This window comes from Ictidomys tridecemlineatus, chromosome 13, assembly GCF_052094955.1.
Source record: "Ictidomys tridecemlineatus isolate mIctTri1 chromosome 13, mIctTri1.hap1, whole genome shotgun sequence".
Lineage (NCBI taxonomy): Eukaryota > Metazoa > Chordata > Mammalia > Rodentia > Sciuridae > Ictidomys > Ictidomys tridecemlineatus.
The window spans coordinates 74,668,822-74,690,499 of NC_135489.1; the positions used below are offsets into that span (position 1 = coordinate 74,668,822).

Here is a 21,678-nt window from a genome sequence, read left to right on the forward strand (position 1 = left end):
TTGTCTGGTGTGACAGAGTTGACCTTAAAACTGTTTGTCCTTGTAGAAACTTGAGTGAGACCATGTAAAACACAGGTTATGAGTCAGGCAAGCCTGACACCTAGGAGCCTGGTACCTTGAATCAACAATTCAGAAGTTTTAAATTACATGGCGTTCTGTGTCCTTGATTGGAATCTTCTGTTGTCCTATCCTGTCCCTCCTGAGATCTGAGTCATTCTTTTGTCCTGTGTATCCACACTGTATACACTACCCACCTGTTATTCACTTAGCAGCCATCTCAATTATCAGATCAACTGTTGTGATATAGCAATGCTTGTATTCAGTTAATCCTTATTTTATTTAATAATGACCCAAGAGTAAGAGTAGTGAAGCTGGCAATGTGAATACGCCAAAGGTAACCTGTAAAGTGCTAAGTATATATAGTGAAGTACTTAATGTGATGCTTGGTGTACCCAGAGCTCAGTACCATCCACAAGGTCAGGTACCCACTGGGAGTCTTAGACAGCACTGCCTTCATATAAGGGATGACTACTGTCAGGTTTTAACTTGAATCATTTGCAGATGAGCAAATTAATATATATAAAGCTGAGCCAGTGGTTCTCATGTATCTATCTTTTCTCTCATCAGTTCTAAAGAACTCTTAGCTATTTTTTCCCCTATAAATTGCTTTCTTTCATGCCTACCATTTCTTGCTTCATAGGCTCCTATTTAACATATGTTAGACCTTCTAAATTTATCCTTCATAATTCTTTCTTATTCTCTATCATTTTCTCTATATGCTCCACTGGGTAATGTCATTGAATTTGTTTTCCAATTCACTAATTTTTGCTTGGTCTCTTTTTAATCTGCTGTTATACTCACTCATTGATTTTTCCTTATCAATTATGTTTTTTAAAAATTTCTAGCAGTTGTAGCTTTTCAAATATTTCTGGGAAGTTTTGAGAGAATCACGTTAGTAATTTTTATTATCCCATCTTTTATTTCTCTAAACATTTCATACATAGTTTATATTCCATATCTGATTTTTTCAAATGCTGAAAGTAACAGGGTGGGGAGATTAATCTCTGTCTCTTCCTCTCTCTTTTTAATCTATTGCCCTTTTCTCATAATTTGTGTTCCCTTGTGTTTTGGGTGATCATTTCTGCGCTCATAATTCGATTGCTATTCATCCATGGGAATCCTGGGTGTCCTATATTGGGATTGCTTTCCTCAAGAGTTGAAGAGGTTTTGCCCTGTTCACATGGACTTCATATCCAGTGCCTGCCTGGTTGCTGGATTAAGAGGTCACCTCCTGCTCACTACAACACCAGTATTAGTGTTTGCCCTTAGACCAAACCCACTGTTTTGCTCTTATTTGATACTCACTTTATCCCTTCTCACATTTCAACTCAATTTTAGTTCTACTTTTTGAAAGTGAGCTATGCATTTTACAGAAGCCTTCTCCTTGTTCATTTTGGGTGGAACTGTTTGACTAGTGTGAGCCTCCGATGCCATGATGAAAACCAAGTTCAATCAGAGCTTTCATCTATGGCCATGATTGATCAAAGTGGGCCATTTTTTATGATGTATGTGGCTTTGCAGTCATAGGCTAGCAGAAGAGAATCCCAGCCTATCTGAAGGTAAATGAATGTTCAAATGCAGTTGAGAGCGGTGCCCACATCAGCTCAATGGTGCTGACACAAGTTTCAGTGACGCTGAAAGAGAGGAAGCATGAACTTACTCCACCCTCATAGACTCCAACAGAGAGGTGCTTGTGATAAAATGTTTTAAAAGGCAGAAGTGCTAAAAGCAACTTGGCATGGTCCCCGATGTGGATTGCGTTCTGGACTGATCTTATTTTCCGTGTTGTATGGCCTGTGCATGCTGTGCCTAAACACTGCAATGGCACAGAGCCAAAGTTCCTACAAGTTGCCTTTTTATTTCATTTATATTTATTTATGTGCCTTTTGGGGGATCAAAAGCCTTGTCATCTCTTTTGAGTGGCATGACACTCTTCAGGACGTCATGGCCTCCTGCATTCCCTCTTCCCTCTCCCCCGAGCCCTGCTTTCTGGAGAAGCCACTGAGTGAGAACTGAGCACCCTCTGCCTCGCAGCTGCAGTGAATGTCCCTCCTGCCTACACAGCCGATGCCAGGTGCCCTTGGTCCCCTCTGGAATGATGTCTTGCCCAGTGATGCTTTACTCTGCCCTGAGAGGGACAAAAATGTCAAGGGAGAACAGGAGCACTGAGTGGGCGGGGATGTGCCTGGCTGCTCAGTTCTGTCATTATCCTAGAAGCCTCAGAGAGGCTGCCTGGAGCAAGCGTCCACAACTTCCCAGGTCCTCAGCTGGCCCTCGGTGCCCAGCATCACGACCATGCATTTCTTTCACCCAGGAGGGCACAAGAGAGTGAAGAAGAGGGTCAGCACTTCCAGGCGGTGCCCAGCCTGGGAACAATAGTCTCCTGTCTCACCTCTGCATGGCACAGGTTGGAGGCCTCTGAGCCCAGGCCTGGGCCTTTCCCTCCTAGGAGGGGAGCCACACCAAGGAGGACAAGGACTGACCTAGGGTCTGTAAGCACAACTTCTCAGCATAACCTTGAGATCAAGCCCCGAAACCTCCAAGCTTTCTAAGGGCAAACCACGGATCTGTTAGCTTCTTCTAAGGGAATCTTTGGGAAAAAATTTCCAAATAAACAGCCCAAGGTTTTGGTGAACAGCCCGAGGCCTGTTGAACCTGACAGGAACACAAGGACTTGTGCTGGCTCTTTCAGTAATCCTGGTGCTGCCCACACCACCTGCCAAGAGGAGTTTGCTCAGGAACACGAGGTGGCCCAGATGAGGAGCCAGGAGGCAGGTTCCAAAGCCATTTGTCTCATATTTTAAATTCAGTGTAGTCCAGCCCACGACCTGCCTGCAGCCAGCAGCTGGCTCCCGGTTGCTGGCCCGTTAATGTCACCGAAGCCTTCTGGTCTCCACCAGCTCCAGATGCTGGGCTTGTGGGTTCCCTTCTCGGTGCTCACTTCCTGCCAGCTGCCCGGGGCACTGCTCAGGCTGTGTGTCCACAGCAGCTGCCACGCCTGCCAGCTACCTGTCTTGGGGAACATGCAGGGGCTGCCAGGTAGAGAGTAGGAATCTGCAGGACCCATTCCCTTGGGGAGCTTGAGAAAGTGGGGGTCTTGCAGAAAACACATGTTCAAAAGCAAGAGGTGGTCTCTGATTCCTCTTTGATCCAGTGCTCTTATTATGCCGGTTTTATTGTGAGATATAAAACACCTGAGAGTGTCAGACTCTACAGAGGGGCAGCTTAGTGAGTAGGTATCAAGTCAACACCACCCAGGTCAAGAAGTGAAATCCAGCCCGAGTTTCAGACGACTCGACCCTCTCCCTCCACACAATCCTCTTGGGAGGGACCATTTACTGGACATTTTGGTGGTTTTTGGTTTCGTTTTTACTTTTACTGCCCAGGCATCCATTTCTGTATAAATCAGTTTGCTTTGGGGGGACTTCATGTTCTTGGAGTAAGTTTTCTGTCTGTGAGACTTACTGATGCTTCATATGGCTGCCACTTGTCATTTTATTGCTTTGGTATATTGTATGAATAGATTGCTTATACAATTTGTTTACTTTATGGTGAGTGAAAATCCAGACTGCATATAGGTGTCGATGAGTCCAGACAGAGCTGTTATCACATTCCAGCCCAACTTTTTTTTTTTTTTTTTCAGTACTGGGGACTGAACTCAGGGGCGCTTTATCACCGAGCGACATCTCCAGCCCTTTTGACTTTTTATTTTGAGAATAGCTGAGGCAGACTTGAACTTGTGATTCTCCTGCCTCAAGCCTCCCAAATTGCTAGGATTCCAGGCGTGGGCCACCAAGCCTGATCCAGAACACTTTCTCAGGTGCACCATACTCGTGGTTTTTTTAATACCTGGAGATAGAATTGTTGATCCATGAAGGTGTAGATTGCGGGACAGCCAAAGAGTTTTCCAAAGTGGTTGACCCAGTGCATGCTCCACCAGCAGAATGCTGCCCCCCCATTTTTAACAACATCAGAAGTTATCAGTCTTTGGGGGTTTTCCCGGGAGGATCATTCTCGTGGAATTTCCCTGGTGGTCTTAGTTTGCATCTGTCAGATTTCTTATGAGGTTGATTGCATGCTCACCCTGGGCAGTCTGTGACCTCCTGTGTCTATTTTGGGGTTTGTTGTTTAAAGAAGCAGGGTCTCACTGTGGCACAGGCTGACCTTGAACTCCTGGGCTCAAGCCATCTCCCTGCCTCAGCCTCCTGAGCCGCTGGGATTGCAGGCGGGCACCACCACACCCAGCTAAATCAAGAAGAATTTTGATGTGACCTCTGGTCATCCTTCTCCCAAGACCAACTTTTACATGTATATGCAAAATGCTTAATTATTTGGTATTTATATTATTTATACATCCACAAAATTCTGTGAGCTACTGATGTTTATAAGGTAAACAAAGCAAGCATAAATCACCCCACATTATAAACTAGCTTCCCTATAGAGTAGACTCAATTTTCATCCATCTAAAACTATGTTTCACTGTGTGCTTTTTTGTGGGGTGGGGGGGTTCATTTACTAGGAGCCCACTATGGCTTTAAGTGACCCATGACTGTGAAACAGGAATTCAATCTTGAGATGCTGGTGTTTCTGTTGGTTTGGGCTGTTTTCACAGAGGGGGAGGTTTCAGTAGAGTCACCAACCAGAGCCAGGGAGTGTCTGGGTGTGTATCTTCCCCCTGGCCTGCACCCTGAGCAGTGGAGCATAGAGGAACGCAGCCGGCGACTGTGCCTGGCTAAGCACCACTCGAGAAGAAATTCATGTTTCAAGTTCCAACCCCCCACGCCAGGGTTTGGTTTTCATGTCCTGGGCTTGATTTTGGAGATGAGAGTATGTGGTGGGAGAAAAGGAAGTGTGGCCACGTCCCGTTCCAGAGCTTATCTCACTCTCATGGTGACTGTGGCCATGACCTCTTGCAACCCAGAAGAGGCAGCAGAAATCCCCCCGTTCACAGACATTCTCCGCGGCAACTGGGCCACAGTTGAGCTCTCCCGTGAGCATGTCCCCTTGGGCATGTGGCTTCATGCTTTCTGACCTCTGCTTCCTCATGTGAGCAAATGCCGGGGCTGGAGAAGCTTCCTGGGGCCTTTGTGACTCACGCTTGATCAGACCTCATGATCTGGAGGGCCTGAACAGGGACAAGAGGGCTGCGTCTGGTGGTACCTAAGATGCTCAGAAGACTCTCGTGGTGCATGAGAGGGTGTCCTCATCTGTTTGTCATCAGATTCCAAGTCTCAGTCCCCTGGGACACCAGGTGGCACTGAAGGTTACCCATGATGACAATGACAATGGATTCTCAGGGACTATCAGCACCACAGATAGCAGCCCTGGTGCTGCCGGCCACTCACTCCCCAGTGGATGGCATGTACTTCCCTGAAGGACTTCACCTGACTCAGCTATTTAAACATTTTGAATCCCAGCCCTGCCCCTGCATCAGGAAAAGGGGAAGGAGTAAAGAAGGCCCTGAGGATCAGAAGCTTCACATCTCTAGATTTGTGCCCTAGAAAATTCTTGGTTAGAGTGCCCACCCTGTACCCCTCCCCACCAGACCCCTTCCACCTGCATCCCTGGCAAGGCTGTGGGTCTTTCCATCTAGGGTTGATCCAAACCAAGACCCTGGTCCAAAAGGAGATGAGCCCACCTGGCTCCACAGACCCTCAGAACCCCACAAGGTCTCATGTGCTAGTCACCCTGAGCCATGTTTGCTGTCCTCTGAGCCTTAGGCTTACCCTCCAGGGCTGCTGGGGCCCTGCTAGACCTGAGCCCTGGTCCTGAACCTACTAGCCTCTTCTTGAAGAGCATCCCTGAGCTAGAAGTTGAAGTTTCCTGGGCCCTCGAAGTTTGGGACAGCCCACAGGCTGTATCACCAGCTGAAAGTTCCCGAGAGCATCTGCTGGCCAGGTCTCTGTCCCGGACTCTGCTTCCCAGGCTCCTGTCTCAGGACTGGCTGGAGTGGGGATGACCCAGTGTCTTCTTTTCCAGGATCAGGGCCTGAGACAATAATGGCTCCTACGCCCTGTGCCTGCTGCACGAAGGGAAGGTGCTGCACTATCGCATCGACAAGGACAAGACAGGGAAGCTCTCCATCGCCGACGGAAAGAAGTTTGACACACTCTGGCAGGTCTCCGTCACCGACGGAAAGAAGTTTGACACACTCTGGCAGGTACACGTCGTCCTCTCTCTCCTCATGGCTGGCTCTAAGGAATAAGAGGGGACAGGCTGCTGTCCATCCACAGTGTGGCCCCCAGACCAGCAGAGCCCCTGGAGCATTTTAGGAATGCACACAGGGGTCCCTGCCCACCTCCTCAATCAGAGCCTGCTTCCTGATCTCCAGGGGACTTGCATGTTTGAGAAGCCAGGGCCTAAGGACCATTGTGCCAGATAAACAAAGGTCCAGAAAGTTCTGCCCCTTACCATTCAGGCCTGGGCTCTGAGTTGAACAGGCAGCCTGGCTTTGGGGAATTGGAAAATGCTTCCTTCTAAGATATTCTAACTAGAACCCAGAATAGTCTTTCAGACAAATAGACACAAAATACAGACACAGATAGGCAGGGAGCCAGGCTCAGGGGCCGGGACTCAAATTGTTCTAGGAGCTGTGAGATGCAGGAGTAGATATCGAATTAAGGTGCCATCTGCACTGCAGGTAGAGCCTCTGTCTCTCTCTTGAGCAGCTAAGACCCCTGGTGAAGTTAAGTCTGCATTCCTGGGCTCCAAGGTGCTGCTTGTCTAGGAATGTCGCAGCCCTGGTGTAGAAATGGTTTCCTCTTGGCCCTGTTCTACTCACGATGGGGGGCGTTACCTGCGCATTCAGGAACATCTAAACGTGTTCTCCCTGCTTTTCACACCTCTGCAGGGAGCCACACGTTGCTCTCCACTTTAGATCACACCTACTTTCCTTGACACTGACAGTGATGGTCCTTTGTGCACCATGTTCCCAGGGCATCTGCAATCCGTAGTGAGTCTGGAGACAGACAGAGACAGCCAGGCGTCTCTGCCCACAGAAAAACTACCTTGAACTTTCTTGGGTGAGGGACATACTTGTGGCGAGTTCACAAGCCCCCACCCAGGCCCAGCCAGGAACCCACATGTAGTCAATCAGTGTCCAGGAAAGCACTCAACCCCAAACCCTGCCGTTTTTAAAAACTGAGACCACAGATCCTCATTTCCTTTAGAGTTACTTCCCCGGATGTGATTTCATTCTTAATGCTATAATCAGAAAAAAAGATACTACTTTTTTGAGTAGTAGTTATTATAATTAGTCACACATGTCACTCATAACATGGGCATTGGCTTTTGGTAATGGGGCTCATCAGCATGTGTCTCCCTGGTGATCACAGGCTTTGCTTTATTTTAACAGTATTGATTTGAAAGAGTATTAATCTTACCTGTACCCAGAGCTCCAAGCACATTAGGGAGGTTAATACAGAATGTTGCCTTCTGGTATTCTTTTCCCATCATGGTCTTTTGTCTCCTGCAAGAATCATTTAAAGGCACCTGGAGGGGCTGGGGCTGTAGGTCAGGGCTAAAGCAGTTCCTAGAGTGCATGAGGCCCAGTACCATCCCCAGCATTGCAAAAAGAAAAACACAACTAAATATAAATAAATAAAGGCATCAGGAGTCTTTTCTGCTAGTCTAATACTTAGATCACAGGCCTGTCACTTATATATAGCCACTTATTTAACTTCTCAATTACATTTTTACTGGTGTGGTTTTTCACTCACAGTTTCAAAGGTTGTGCCTCACTCTAGAGTTCTAGGAGCTGTGAGATGCAGCTCAACATTGGTAATTGTTGGAATGTTCCTTTCTAAGACACTTTGCCATTTTCATTGGGTATACCATAATGTTCTGCCTGCACTGAGTACTTCTTAGTGTGTATTTTCTAGCCAGTTATGTCTTCAATTTTTTATGACCATGATTACTTTGGTTTTCCTTGACAGCATTGGAAAGTACCTGTGTGCCCTACTCCAACCGCAAGACCCCAGGATTATTTGACTGAGAGTCAGTAATTATGACCCTTCTCTATTTTCACATTATTTACTTTAGCTCAGGGGTCTGCAAACCTCTAGACCAAATCTGTTCCATAGCCTGTTTCTGTGCAGGCCTAAAGACAGAATTTTTTTTAATGTTTTTAAAGGATTGTTTTAGAAATAAAGAACTTGGTGATACTGATGGTAAGGGGTCCCCCAAAGCCTGAAGTATCACTATCTGGCCATTTACACAGAAGATTTGAGTACATCCCTGGTTGGGTGCCCACCTCCCTAGACACCTGTAGAGATTTAAGTGTATTCTGAGTTCTTTTAAGTCTGACAGGTGGTCATTGTTTCTCTGTCCGTATTTTCCCATTTCTTGCCCTGGTATTTACCACACTTTCTCCCTTTGTTCTCTTTCAGCTGGTGGAACATTATTCTTACAAGCCAGATGGTTTGTTAAGAGTTCTTACAGTTCTATGTCAAAAAATTGGCACACAGATGAGTGAGTTCCCCGGACCCAAAGATATCTGACTTTCAGATATGTGTCTAATCAACCATGTCTCAGATTTGGTTTATTCCAGGCTCCTATTGGATGAGGCCTGGTTCTTACTGAGTGATTAGACTTGCCGTCAGAGTGCTCCCATTTTAAAAACCATGGATTTAAAAGATAGCCAGTCCCTTTAACTTAAAAAAAAATTCATTCATTTTAGTTGCATAAGTGTGAAAGCTCGTGAAAGAGGATAAAAAGAAATGGGTGCAGAGGTCTGTAGTCTTCTCAAGAATCAGTGTGGTGCAGACACATTGATGGTGTGGGGTGGAGGAGGGGACAACGGCGGGGGGTATGTGTACAGAGGAAGCCTTCCACACTCTTTCTAACCAGGAGATGTTACTTCTGTAGCTCATCAACAAGGACCAACTGCTCATCCTGTGGTGTCACTAGACATACCTCTGGCAGCGAAGCAAATGTTTATTAGCACAAATGCAAAGCAGAGTTTAGCTAATAAGAGTAGTGTTCATTGTTTTGATTGTACTTCACCACACACCCCTTGATGAACTAGGATTTCTAGTGAGTGTTGGGTGCAACCAACCTATTATCAGTGCTAGGCTAGACAAGTTTTCCTAAGTTCTTGGTTGGGTTCAATTCTCCCTATTTATTATCTATTTATTTATTTAGTTTTGGTACCAGAGATGGAACCCAGGGCACTTAACCATTGAACCAGAATCCTAACCCTTTTCAAAACTATTTTGTATTTTTTTAAAGAGAGAGAGAGAGAATTTTTTAATATTTATTTTTTAGTTTTCGGTGGACACAACATCTTTATTTTATTTTTATGTGGTGCTGAGGATCCAACTCAGCACCCTATGCATCCCAGGGGAGCACGCTACTGCTTGAGCCACATCCCCAGCCCCACTATTTTGTATTTTGAAACAGGGTCTTGCTAAGTTGCTTAGGGCCTCACTAAATTCCTGAGGCTGGCTTTGAAATTGTGATCCTCCTGCCTCAGCCTCCCAAGCTGCTGGGATTGTAGGCATATAGCACACACCCAGCTAAATTCTCCCTATTTTCTAAAAGTATATAAAATAAGGAAGAAACCCCCATGTCAAATCAGAAATAGGCCCTCTGTCAGATTTGAGAAATGGAAACATTTCATTCAAGTTCAGCCTGGAACTCTGGATTAACACATATGCACAATTCACAGGGCCATATGTGTAATCCACAGGACCACATGTGGAGCAGAGTGAATTGGCAGGTAGATAAGATGTCTCCCAAATGAAAAATTATTATCAGGGAATTAGATCTTTCCAAGTAAACTGGTTCAACAAAAGCTTAGAGGAAGGAGAACTGGGAGGTGGATGATTGGTGAGATTTCTAAAGAAGTTCCTGGAGAAGTAGGGAGACTGTGAGTCTGGCCCAGAGCTCTTGTCCTGGCTCATGTCCAGGGGGTGAGAACGAAGCTACTGTTCCTCTCCATCAGAGTTTTCCCAGTGTATGCCTGAAGCCTCTGGAGAGAAACCCTGCCTTTCCTCTCCTTCTAGACTGCTAGGAGCTGACTTATATTCCAGGCAGGAATTGATTTTCTCATTCCTTTGGTGTACATCAGTGTGGACTTTCCATGCCCTCTAATGCCACCAGGCAAGTGGGCCTTCTGTACCTCACTTTGTGCCTGATACCCCACCCCTCACTCCCAAAAGCCAGATCCAGAGAAAGCCACATCGATATGTATGTTCTGCCAGGGGCGATTTCCACTTGGCATCTGAGTCTTTGTTGCCACCAAGGAGGCTGCTCAGGAGTGGGAAAGATTTCCCTAATATTTTTCTAGTTCCTTCTGCTCAAGCAGTAACCTCTACAGGAAGCATTTCAAGTGGCCAAGAGTCAACCTCGCCCGCAGGGTAGGGAGGGACTCAGCTGAGCTCCGTTACAGAAGCTGAGGTAGGATGTCGTGTATGCTGTCCTGAATTTCTTTTCTTTTTTTTTTTTTTTATTTTTTCTTTATTTTTTTATCATTTTTTTTATTGTTGGTCGTTCGAAACATTACATAGTTCATAATCCACTTGAATCAAACTGAATTTATTTTCTGACACTAAATTTTCTGTTCCTCTTTGCCATTATGGTTTCTAGAGTTGGTCAGCGGGTGGAATAATCTCAAGAATCAAATCATACTACTTACCAAAGCGGGACAGCAGAAAGGTGCTAAACTGTGACCCCCCTGCCCCCTGCTTGCTGTCCCTGAGCCGTGGTAGGACTGGCCTGGCTCAGCCGGCGCTCAGCCCGCCCTCCCTGTCCACTGCCCGTGTTGCTGTGCTTCGGTGCTGTGCCGTGTGCAGCCCTCCTTTGCACCCGCAGCTCGCGACACCCACACCCCATGTGCACCTGCTTTCCGTGTGGGTCCTCAGTTGCTTCGTGATAAAGTCCATCCATATCCGCCTGCTGACACTGCTCGAGTGCATCTTCAAAGTCATTGCAGTGAGAGTGATCAGTGGTAGCCAATATTCCTTTCAGAAGAGCTTTTCAAAGACAGCCAATTTTTGACTTGCCAGAATCACTCGGGGCAGTGTTATGTGATTGACTGTCAGTTGCATCTGTTGGGAACAGGTTTGGTAGGTGCACTGCATATAAAGACCACAGGTTGTATGCAGAGGGTGTGCCCCACCTCCCATTTCATGGCTGCTGCGAGGTTCCAGCGCAGAATTAGAGTCCATTATACTAATTCATTAGACTTGAACCTTAGTTAATGAATTAGAATTGTGATGCATATTGACTTATTGTCTAGTATTCATTCAATTCTTTCTATGTTGTCACAGTTCCAATACAGAACTTTAAATATAACTGAAAGGAAATGGAATAGGAGGGCTAGAAAAACTATTTTTCTTTTTGGGGCAGTTGACATCGAATTGATTTGTGTGTTTGGCTGTGTGACTGGATTTTTGAGGAGGGAAGTCATTTTTAATGATTTTATTTATAACGAATCATACATATGTGCATGAACTCTGGATTAACACATATGCACAATTGAACTTGAACTCTGGATTAACACATATGCACAATTCACAGGGCCATATGTGTGTGTGTGTGTGTATGTGTGTGTGTGTGTGTGTGTGTGTGTGTGTGTGTGTGTGTGGCATGGACTGCTCTTTCTTCCTATTGACTTTTGTCTTCAGTGGGGGTAAAGTTCATTCTTGCCATTTTTACATTCATCAGCACTATCCCAAACATTTTGGCATATAATCGAATATTAAACTCATGGAAGAGATTGATTAAGCTACTTATTAAAATCAACACAAATAAAAAGTGTAAGCACACTGCGATCCTATTCAATAGTAATTTTCCAAGTTGACAGCCATACTCAGATGCTCTTGATCCTGTTGACCACAGAACAGAGAAGTATTTGAGGGGAATGGCCCCTCACACCCCTGGGGGGAATACTCGGTCTGCCTTGGTGTTGGCAGGCAGAACCCTGCACAGCTCCACCCCGTCCGCCCACCATGGGCAACACTCCCCTGGTGTGGAGAGACCCCGCTGGGTGGCCAAGATGGCTACGGTGCATCAGGAGTCGTGTCCAGTGGGAAACAGGCACCGAGGTGTCTCCTAAGCCTAGGAGCTTCAAGAGTTGCCTGAGGGAGGGTGCACTTCAGGCATGAGTCTCCTTTTCAAAGACATGAAGCCAGTGACCGCCGTCCTGTTGGTAGCCACACTCACAAAGTGCAGTCGTCGTCAGTGGACATCACGTGTCCAAGGCTTCATAGAGCCCAGGGCAGGCCCTGCCCAGGACAGGCTGCCTTCCCCCAGCTCCAGGCCCAGGTCCCCCCACGTCCTTGGCCACCTCCCCGACACAGACGGCCAAGGGAAGGGGCGTGGTCCACGCCTCCAAGCCCCGCCCCTTTTCATTCATCATTCCACTTCTCCTGGCCTAAGGCCTATGTGCTACCTCACAGTCCCCAGCTGATTCTCATCCTGGAAAGTAACACTGTCACCATGCACCTTGGCCACAGCATCCTGTGTTTACCTTAATTCTATGGCTTACAGGCAGATGGCTCAGGGTTCCACCAGGGAAGCCTGACCAATAGGAGATATACTTACACACACAGAGAGCACACATGTGACATACATGTACACACATATTCATACATGCATATATGTGCACACATATACCCATCTGTATGCATATATGGTATGTACACACACTAACGACATAGATTTATACATGTATGCACATGTATACGTGTTATATATAGCATGGGCTCCACATGTATAGTAATATGCATATCCATACACACTCATACATATATCAGTGCACACACAGATGTATTACATGAAGTTACCTTACAAAATCATGGGGGCAGGCTTAGCAAGTCCAATATCCATGGGGCAGGTTATTAGGAAAGGAAGGTCAGAAGCAGGTTGGAACCTCAGAGGCATGTCCAAAGCTGTTTTCTCCTGGCAAAATCAGTCAATCTCTCTATGCTACCGTTTCACTTTCTTGGGAAACCTATATTCTCTTCCTAGGAACCCTCAACTGATTATGTCAGGCTAACCCAGGATAATCTTCTTAACATAAATTAACTGTTTAGGTGTGGTGATTAAGTCTGCAGAACTCTTTCACTACAGTGCTGAGACTATTGTTTGATTCAATGACTCTAGCTCAGGGTAACCAAGTTGTCATTTCAAAAACCCATCACCATGAAAAACCAATAAAACAGTCCTGTGAGACGACAAACCTCTGTAATTTTCTAAGTAGGCTTCAGCCAGCTAAGGTCCCTCACAATAGCTAAGGAAATACCTAGAAAATAAGATTTAGTATACCTTTTTAGACTACAGAGAATGTCTAAAGAAAGCTTAAGAATCTGTAAATATGACTACATAAAAATAAAGCAATATACACATGATAAGAGCCATAAATTTGCCAAAAGAGAAATGTAAAAACTGGGAATAAGTATTATAAATAGTAACAATGACATGTATAGAATATTTATTTTCTTAATATATAAAGAGATTCTATAAATCAATAAGGGAAGTATTCAACTATCTAAGAGGATAATGGGCAGGGAATTTCAGTCAGTAATTGAGAGTAAAGTAAACATATATAGTTTTTAATATATTAACTGTGGCTCAAGTTTATAATAAGAGAAATGCAAGTTAAAACTATGGCATACAGTTAAAACTATGGTTATACAGTTATGGGAGCAGGTTAAGCAAGTCCAGTGTCCAGGAGGCATGTTGTCAGTAAGGGAGGATCATGAGTAGGACGGAACCTCATGATCCTGTCCAAAACTGTTGCCTGTATGAAACTGAGACTGGTCCAAATCTAAAAGCTTAGTATGCTGTGTCTCAAGGGTGTAGTGAATCACACTACACTTTATTAGAGAAAAAATGAAATGATACCATCTACAAGAAAGGCAATTTTGTGAAATCTATGGAAATTAGAAGTGCATAAAACAATCATATCACAGATTTATATATATGAAAGTGCTCATTTGAATGCTGAAAATTGTCAAATTACTGTAATAATTTAAATGTCTTTCAATGGGAAATAAATGTTATCATTTAAGTAAAATTGCTACTGTGAGAGAAGCTGAAATCTAGAATTATTTCCAAAATACAATGTTAACTGTTGAAAAGCAAAGTCATAGATAAATAGATAGACAGATAGATAGTATTGACATAGTGTGAAATATTCTAGAAGAATACAGAAAATGCTGGTAATGCTTCAAGTTTTCATAAATGCCAAAAAATATCAGTAGATAATTGGTAAGGGAGCAGGATTATATTATTTAAAATAGGGATTAAATATTTTAATGATTCATCAGGAATAATCTAGAAGAATTCATACTTATGTTCTCAAAAATGGATGAGGAACTTTCCATTGTTTAACCGTTCATGATTAAAGAATTGTGACAATTATGTCAAGTAGCCCATCTGTTATACTCAGGAGTAAACAACTTTTAACTTGTTAATTTGCTTAACATTAACAATTGTTTTTAACAATTCAGATAAAAAATATGTGTTGGAACTTAAAGTAACTCTAGCATCTATACAGCTAATGAAAAGTATGCTTTGATTTTCAAATGATTAGAGAATTTGAAATTTTCATAATAAAAACAAGAGTCAGATGCATTTTAAACTTTTCTTTAAAAATTAGTATCACGTTTGTATTCATTTATTTTTAATTTATTTTTTAGTTATAGGTGGACACAATGTCTTTATTTTACTTTATGTGGTGCTGAGGATCAAACCCAGTATCTCACGCATGCTAGGCGAGCACTCTACCTCTGAGCCACAACCCCAGCCCATGTGTTTATATTTATATAACTGAATTTAACTAAAGAATATAAGTCCTGGGAGTCCTTACATAGAATCATATCCGTCTTGTCATTAATCTTGGAATTCTGTTTGTCTTTTTTAACGTAAGCACAAAACTGTATCCATCCTCTAACCCCAATATTATCCATAATTATAATGCACTAATAAAAAAATTGATAAAAATGTATCCTATTAAGAAAAATGAGCAGAATTTGACCATCATCCTTAAAGACCCGAAGGTGGCTTTTCAGTTTTGCATTTCAAAGACACATTTCCTAAGATGATTAGACTGAGATGTGTCCCCAAATTTCTCATTAAAACCCACTTTTTTTCCTGTTTTACTCAACACATACATGGGTAATTGAGATATTTAAAAACATTTCTATAAATACTCATTTCCTAGGGCCCCGCAGAGAGAACAGGAAGACAGAAATCCTCTAGGCACATCTTTTGACTTGGCAGTGCCAAGCCAGCGGGCTACATCACCGAGAAAGGATGTCCATGTGGTTTTAGAGTGACAGATTTTACACCTTTACTGTCACATGAGAGAAGATTCCTTGTGCAGATCACGTGTGCTTTTGTGCATCTGAAAAAACCCTAATACTGACCCACAGCCTGAAATGACTGTGGTCATTCCACTGGAGACTACTGGTAGCCACGCATGGTTTACTGCAGCCAGTAGCTCTGAAGTTGACTGGCTGCCATCACGATTATGTTCTCACCTATATGACTACAGCTGCCTCACTTGAAAACACCTTTCAAGAACCTGACAGTAAAAATCAGGATATAGATAATAAACCGGAGGACACTTACGGTACTGGGAAACCAGGAAACTCGGAATTAGCTTATCTCTCTGTGCCATAAGAGTATTCTCTTTTTTTTCCCTACTCTTGTTCACTTCCAAATTCCAAGCACTTTTATAAAAAAAATTGTCAAAAATATTTTCTATTTGCAGTTAAACCTAAACTATATAATATCAGGGACCATAACTTATAATCAAACATGAATTTTAAATCATTTCTATGGAATAGGCTATCATCACCTGAATTGATGAGATTTAAAAATTTCCAGTTTCTCTTTGGAAAGTCAGAAGCTCAGGTAGCTGGTGCCACCTAGTGGTGCCCAGCAGCTGTGTTCTCTGTTTTGAGTGTTGGCAAAACTGGGTAAAAGGAACTGTCTGCATTTCCTTTAGGCCTTGTTGTTCTCTATGGAGAAAAGATGATAGTGTTGATCAGGGCAGAGTAGATTCCCCAAACAAAAAGCAGAAGGAATGTGGTGAGGAATAGTAATTCTCACCAGCCATATGTTTTTTCACTAAAATCAACATTTCATTAAATGTTTCACGGTAATAAATACCTTCATAATTCATCATTATGCCTTTGTGTTTACTACATACAGAGGCCTCAGATTGTTCTCGTCAGGTGAGTTTTGACTTCCGAGGTTTAAGCTGTTGTTGTGTTTCTACCAGTTGGCCTATTGACCCCTTAGGGAAAGGTGGAACTTGGATTAGTATCATCTTCATCATAAAATGGACGTTACTTTCTTACCTGACTCAGTGGGAACCCCCCATTTCTGCCACAGAATGTTCTGCCAAGTGCGGTGCCATCTTTTGTTCCAAATGGATCAGGCTCCAGAAAGCAGGGGGTGCTGAGGATGAAGGCATCCAGAGAGGAGAGAGCTGACGTGGTTAATGGAGGGACTCGGGGCTCTCTGTGGCTGAACCCTGAGACCTCCTCCTCACAGGGTGGTCTGTGTGGGGCAGCATAGAATCAAGCCCTGAGCCACCTTTGCTGAAAATATGGAGGCCAAATTTCCAGAGGAGAGCCCCAGTCTGTTTCATTGTCCATAATAAGCCCCAAAAGACAAGGAGTATGTAACACATGGCCAATCTGAGTCTGAGGTACTCACGTCCAGGACTTTAGATTCCCTGGGTCAATCAATACTAATTCCTACTTAGTCCTTATACACTGTAGTTTTTCAGTATTTTTTTAAACAACTTCACCTCTGTTTTAAGACGGTTTCCGCAGGATTTCTATGTTAGGTATTTGCACTGTGATTTAGTTGTAACAAGTCTTTTTGAGGTCCCCTTGCTCTGGAGAACATTCTACTGGGGGGAGGCTGAAGCCTCAGGATAGTGTCCTGAGTGAGCAGAAGACAGTAGTTCTTAAGGCAAGGATTCACGGTCCCTTCCTCCCTGGTGGCCTATCCTGGGGCATTCTTTAACTCTGTGTCTGTTCGAGTTTTGCCTTGGGATCTAGAATTTTCCTATAGGGAAAATCAAAGTATTCTAAATTATAGTAAATGTTAACCTGAAAAACAACTTTTAAAAAAGTATTCCAGCTTAGAGTTTGTTTGAGAGAGGGAACTCAGCAGGAAGGATGGAAACCAGGGTAATTGTATTATAAATTGGAAGTGAAATCGTATACAATGTTTAAAAGAGGCAGATTGTCATTTGGAATAATCTGTATCTACTCCCCTCTATTAGAGTCTGGAGAGAAAACTCGTTTTAGCATCAATATTAGGTTACACTTGGCACTTCCTATTTATAAGGAGTGATTTTCTTTCATCCACCCGCCCACCCACCCATCCATTCATTCACGTGCTTGTTTAACACATTTTTATCGTGCACCTATCATGCATATGGCAGACACTCATGCAGGCAATGAATAGTATACCTCGGGGAACTTTTGTCATTTTTGATATGTCATAGTTCTTTTAAACAGATCAATAAGAATGCTGAGATGATGCATGAGAACATAGATCTGATGATCTCCCTCTGACAGATAAGACCTCATGTCCTTTAGCCTCACCACTGCGGGAGGCCATGCCCTCATCAGAAGAGGAGGACATCAGGATGCACCAAGATGCACAGCCAAGTGGCCCTGTGGTACATTATGACCGCATTGTTACACTTTGGTTTCTGAGCCTATAACCAATAAGGCAGATGAGGATTTAGTATGTCCTGTAAGATAAGTGACGGTGTAATGTTAAGCTTAAATGTCTCTCTGTTTCTTTAAATTTCTCCCCAATCTGGTGTTATCTCATTTCTTCCTGGCTAGTGTTTGGGATAAATAAAGTTGCTACTCAGTTCATACCAATGGGGAGTAGGGAGGGATTTGGATTGTGGATTTTCTGTGAACTAAATTTAGTAGCAATCACCTTGATTTTTTTTTTAAAGAGAGAGAGAGAGAGAGAGAGAGAGAGAAAGAGAGATAGAGAATTTTTAATATTAATTTTTTAGTTTCCAGTGGACACAACATCTTTTTTATTTGTATGTGGTGCTGAGGATCAAACCCAGCACCCCATGCATGCCAGGCCACATCCCCAGCCCAATCACCTTGATTTATCTTAAAGGTGAAGATGGGTCAGGAAATTCAGGATAAATGTGTTCAAGAAGAACAGTCCTTAGGAATATAAGGAGTAGATTTTTCCCCCATTTATTTCATGATGCAAATTGATGTTAATCAAATGCATATTATTCAAGTTTGTAATTACCCGCAAAGCTTTGCTTCAGATGGGCTTCTGTTACCTTCCTTCAGGTAATCAAAAAACATTCCTCATCTCACAGGATCCATAGCTTTTCGATGGCCCGGGTTGGTGGCAGCCAGACTTTGGGACCTGTAGCTTCCTGGCTAGGGCTATCTGCCAGCATCGACTCAGATGGTGCTAGATGTCCCCTGTGGCCACAGAAGCAGGTGGCAATACATTGTACCTGCATGCTTTGGACTTAGGAAGTAGATGGTAGCAGCTGGTGGGTATTGAATTTTCCTTTTAAAATAACTTCCATGTATAATAAGATCAGAGAGACAGAGTTAGAGCAGGAAAATGAATCCAAGGGGAACATGAAAATCCTCACCATCTTTTGGTAGGTGGGAAACTGATGAGAAAAGCCACAGAAGTGGGAAGGGAATTCTAGCTGAACAGAGGGGATGGTCTCCCCACACCCTCTGAGACCCCAGGAGGACCTGAGCTGCATGTACTCCTTCCAAGATCCAAACAGTTGCTGGAAGAATGAGATAACCCTTTTTATTTTCCTTTTCGTTCTTCTGAATTCTTTCCTTCTTCTTCCCTGCATAAGTTCAACTGTGATTATTGGAAAATAAAAAATACTCAGACCTACCTGAGTGTGTGTCAGTGAAAAAAGTGACACGGAGTCATCTGTGTGCTTCAGGCCTCCCCATCCCCCAGGACTCGGCCAGAGAGAGCTGCATCCTTCAACCCTTATGAGCCAGAACGAGGACACTGGGCTGCAGAGAGAGGTGAGAAACACACTTTTATTCTCTGGACATTCACAGAGCAAAGTGTATGGGCACTTGTAAGTGGGTAGAGTTGGCTCCAAAGTTCAGTGCATGGTCTATAGTTGTGAGACGATTGTCCCCGTGGTAGCAGCGATGTCATGTGTCCGTGAGCAGGACGGGCCTGTTGAATGAGATAGTGTGCTACCATCAAGACCCTCTCCATAAACTGGTTGTGTGGACAACATCCATGAGTCTTCTTCCGAATGTCTCCCCTTGGAATTTGGCATCTACTCTATTTGCAGTTCTGAGAGGGTCATGTTCTTGGAAAGCCCTGTGTCCACTGTTAGTTTTGAAGAAGGTCCAGTCAGAGGTGTGGGGATGGAAGAGACATGTAGGTCGCTCGTATTCCAGGTGTGTGGAGGGAAACTAACTCTGTGAGGCCATGAGGAGACACAGTTCCTGGAGATACCCCCATTATGGCATGGCCTCAGAAGTGGGGCCTTTAGAGGGTTTCCTTGGGTCCTCTAGGTATCTATCTCCAAGTTTCTCTTTTTGTTAATGAACTTGGAGTCTGTTTAATGCTATAAAAACACCCTAAGGCAGTGCTTTAGAATAATGAGAACCAGTTATATCTCATTTAATTAACTTCTGTAGGTCGGGATTTGGACCTGCCCCATGGGGTAGACTCAGGCTGGACCCTGCAGGTGGTCCAGGGCAAGGCCAGGGCAGCCTGTCTCTGTCTCTCCCGTGTACTAACTAGAGGTCCTCTTGGTTTTGTCCCTGTGAGTGAGCTACTGTGGACTGTCTCACAACACGGTGGCCTCAGAACACCTTGCATGTCACCTCAAGACTTCAGGAATGAGGTTTCCCACAGACGAGGCAGAAGTTGTATGTCCTTGGAAGTCACACGCATCACTTCTCCTGCGCTCTACTGGTTGACACAGCTGTAAAGGCCACCAAGGAGCGGTGACCTAGGCTGCACCTCTCAGCAGGAAGGATGTCCCATCACTATCAGACCTAATTTAAAGCCACCACAGCCCACTGTTCCATCTGGGGTTGAGGACCCTTTCCTGATGCCTCCTGGCCCTGCCTTCAGTTCTCTGTCACAGCCTACGTTCCCACGGCAACCAAAGGGGTGACCCTCACAGGGAATCCCACCTCAGGGTTGTGTTTCTGGACTGTGTTGCAGGTACCCAGATAGAAGCCATGCCCATGGACACAGAGGTGTACGAGAGCCCCTATGTGGACCCTGAGGAGATCAGCCCCAAGGAGGTCTACCTGGACCGAAACCTGCTCACTCTAGAGGACAAGGAACTGGGCTCTGGTAACTTCGGGACGGTGAAAAAGGGCTACTACCAAATGAAAAAGTAAGTAGTGGTGCTTCATTATGCTATCATCCGCCCCCCATGAGCAAACGTTCTAGAAACTTCTAAGAATACATCTCTGATATTCCTTTAGTCCTGAACTTAAGATCCAGCCTGACATGGCTGAGTTCTTTATACATTATAAAGTTAGTTTATTTATGGTATTCTTATAATGAGAGCATCCATTATGTGTACTAACTATGGGTGTAGGAACTATTTCAGTTTTAGTACATATGCCTTATAGAAAATCGGGGAATGGAAATAAGCAAATGCACGAGAACAGCATATTCATACCCAAACACGACCACTATTAACTACACTTAGTTATGTGTATTTTTTTGAAGTTTAATATGCACCTGTATACACACATGAATTATCTTATTTAAATAAAACAACAGTATGGCATTCTCACTTATTTGGGGGGATTTTATAATGTGTCTCAATTTTCTTACCTAGAAAATTCTTAATTCCAAATACCATTAGGACAATTTGTACTTTTTTTTTCTTTCTGGTATAATTGAAAATCACAATGTACCATAAATCAGTTAAAATTCCTACATTACTAAAATGACTTTGCATCTTACTTGATCTTTAGAAGGAATCCCACATAGAATGTCCCGTAAAAATACTGATTTCTAAAGTCCTTTGAGACAAACCCTCTCTTCAGATAGGTAAAAACACTAATACAGGTTTGATAGGGTTCATTGTTTCATTCTATTTGTGATGGAAGAAATTTTGGTAAAAGTGATGTTTTCTTGAGTAAGTAATTTGCATGATTCAAAGATCAAAAATAAGATGAGGACTAGGGCTGAAGCTTGCCTAGTATATGAGAGGCCCTGGGTTTATCCCCAGCAATGTAAATGAAAAAAGAAAAACATATAGGCAAAAGCACACACAGAAACCCTTGTTTCTGAGGCTGCCCCTCCATATGTGTATGTATATTCATGTGCATTTACCATATGTGTGTACATATGCATAGCATATGTGTATGGGGTATATATATGTATGTGTATATATATATATATATACACACATTGTCCATGATGCTTATTTTTATTTATGTATATAATCATGATCTTATTTTTAAAACTGAAAATTAATTCTCATGTATTTAGGCACACATTTTTTCAACTTGTTATACTTGGCCATATTTAAATTCCTTGCTTAATTAAGTATTAACATAGACATAGGTACATAATTTCCACTAGAGGGTGTGGGGAGGGAAGAGGCTCTCTAGGTTAATTTGGGGC

At 43.6% G+C, this 21,678-nt stretch overlaps 1 pseudogene; it reads left to right on the top strand.

Moving 5' to 3' along the window:
- The window catches only part of LOC144369701 (tyrosine-protein kinase SYK-like), a 45,524-nt pseudogene that overhangs the window by 12,360 nt on the left and 11,486 nt on the right, over positions 1-21,678 (top strand).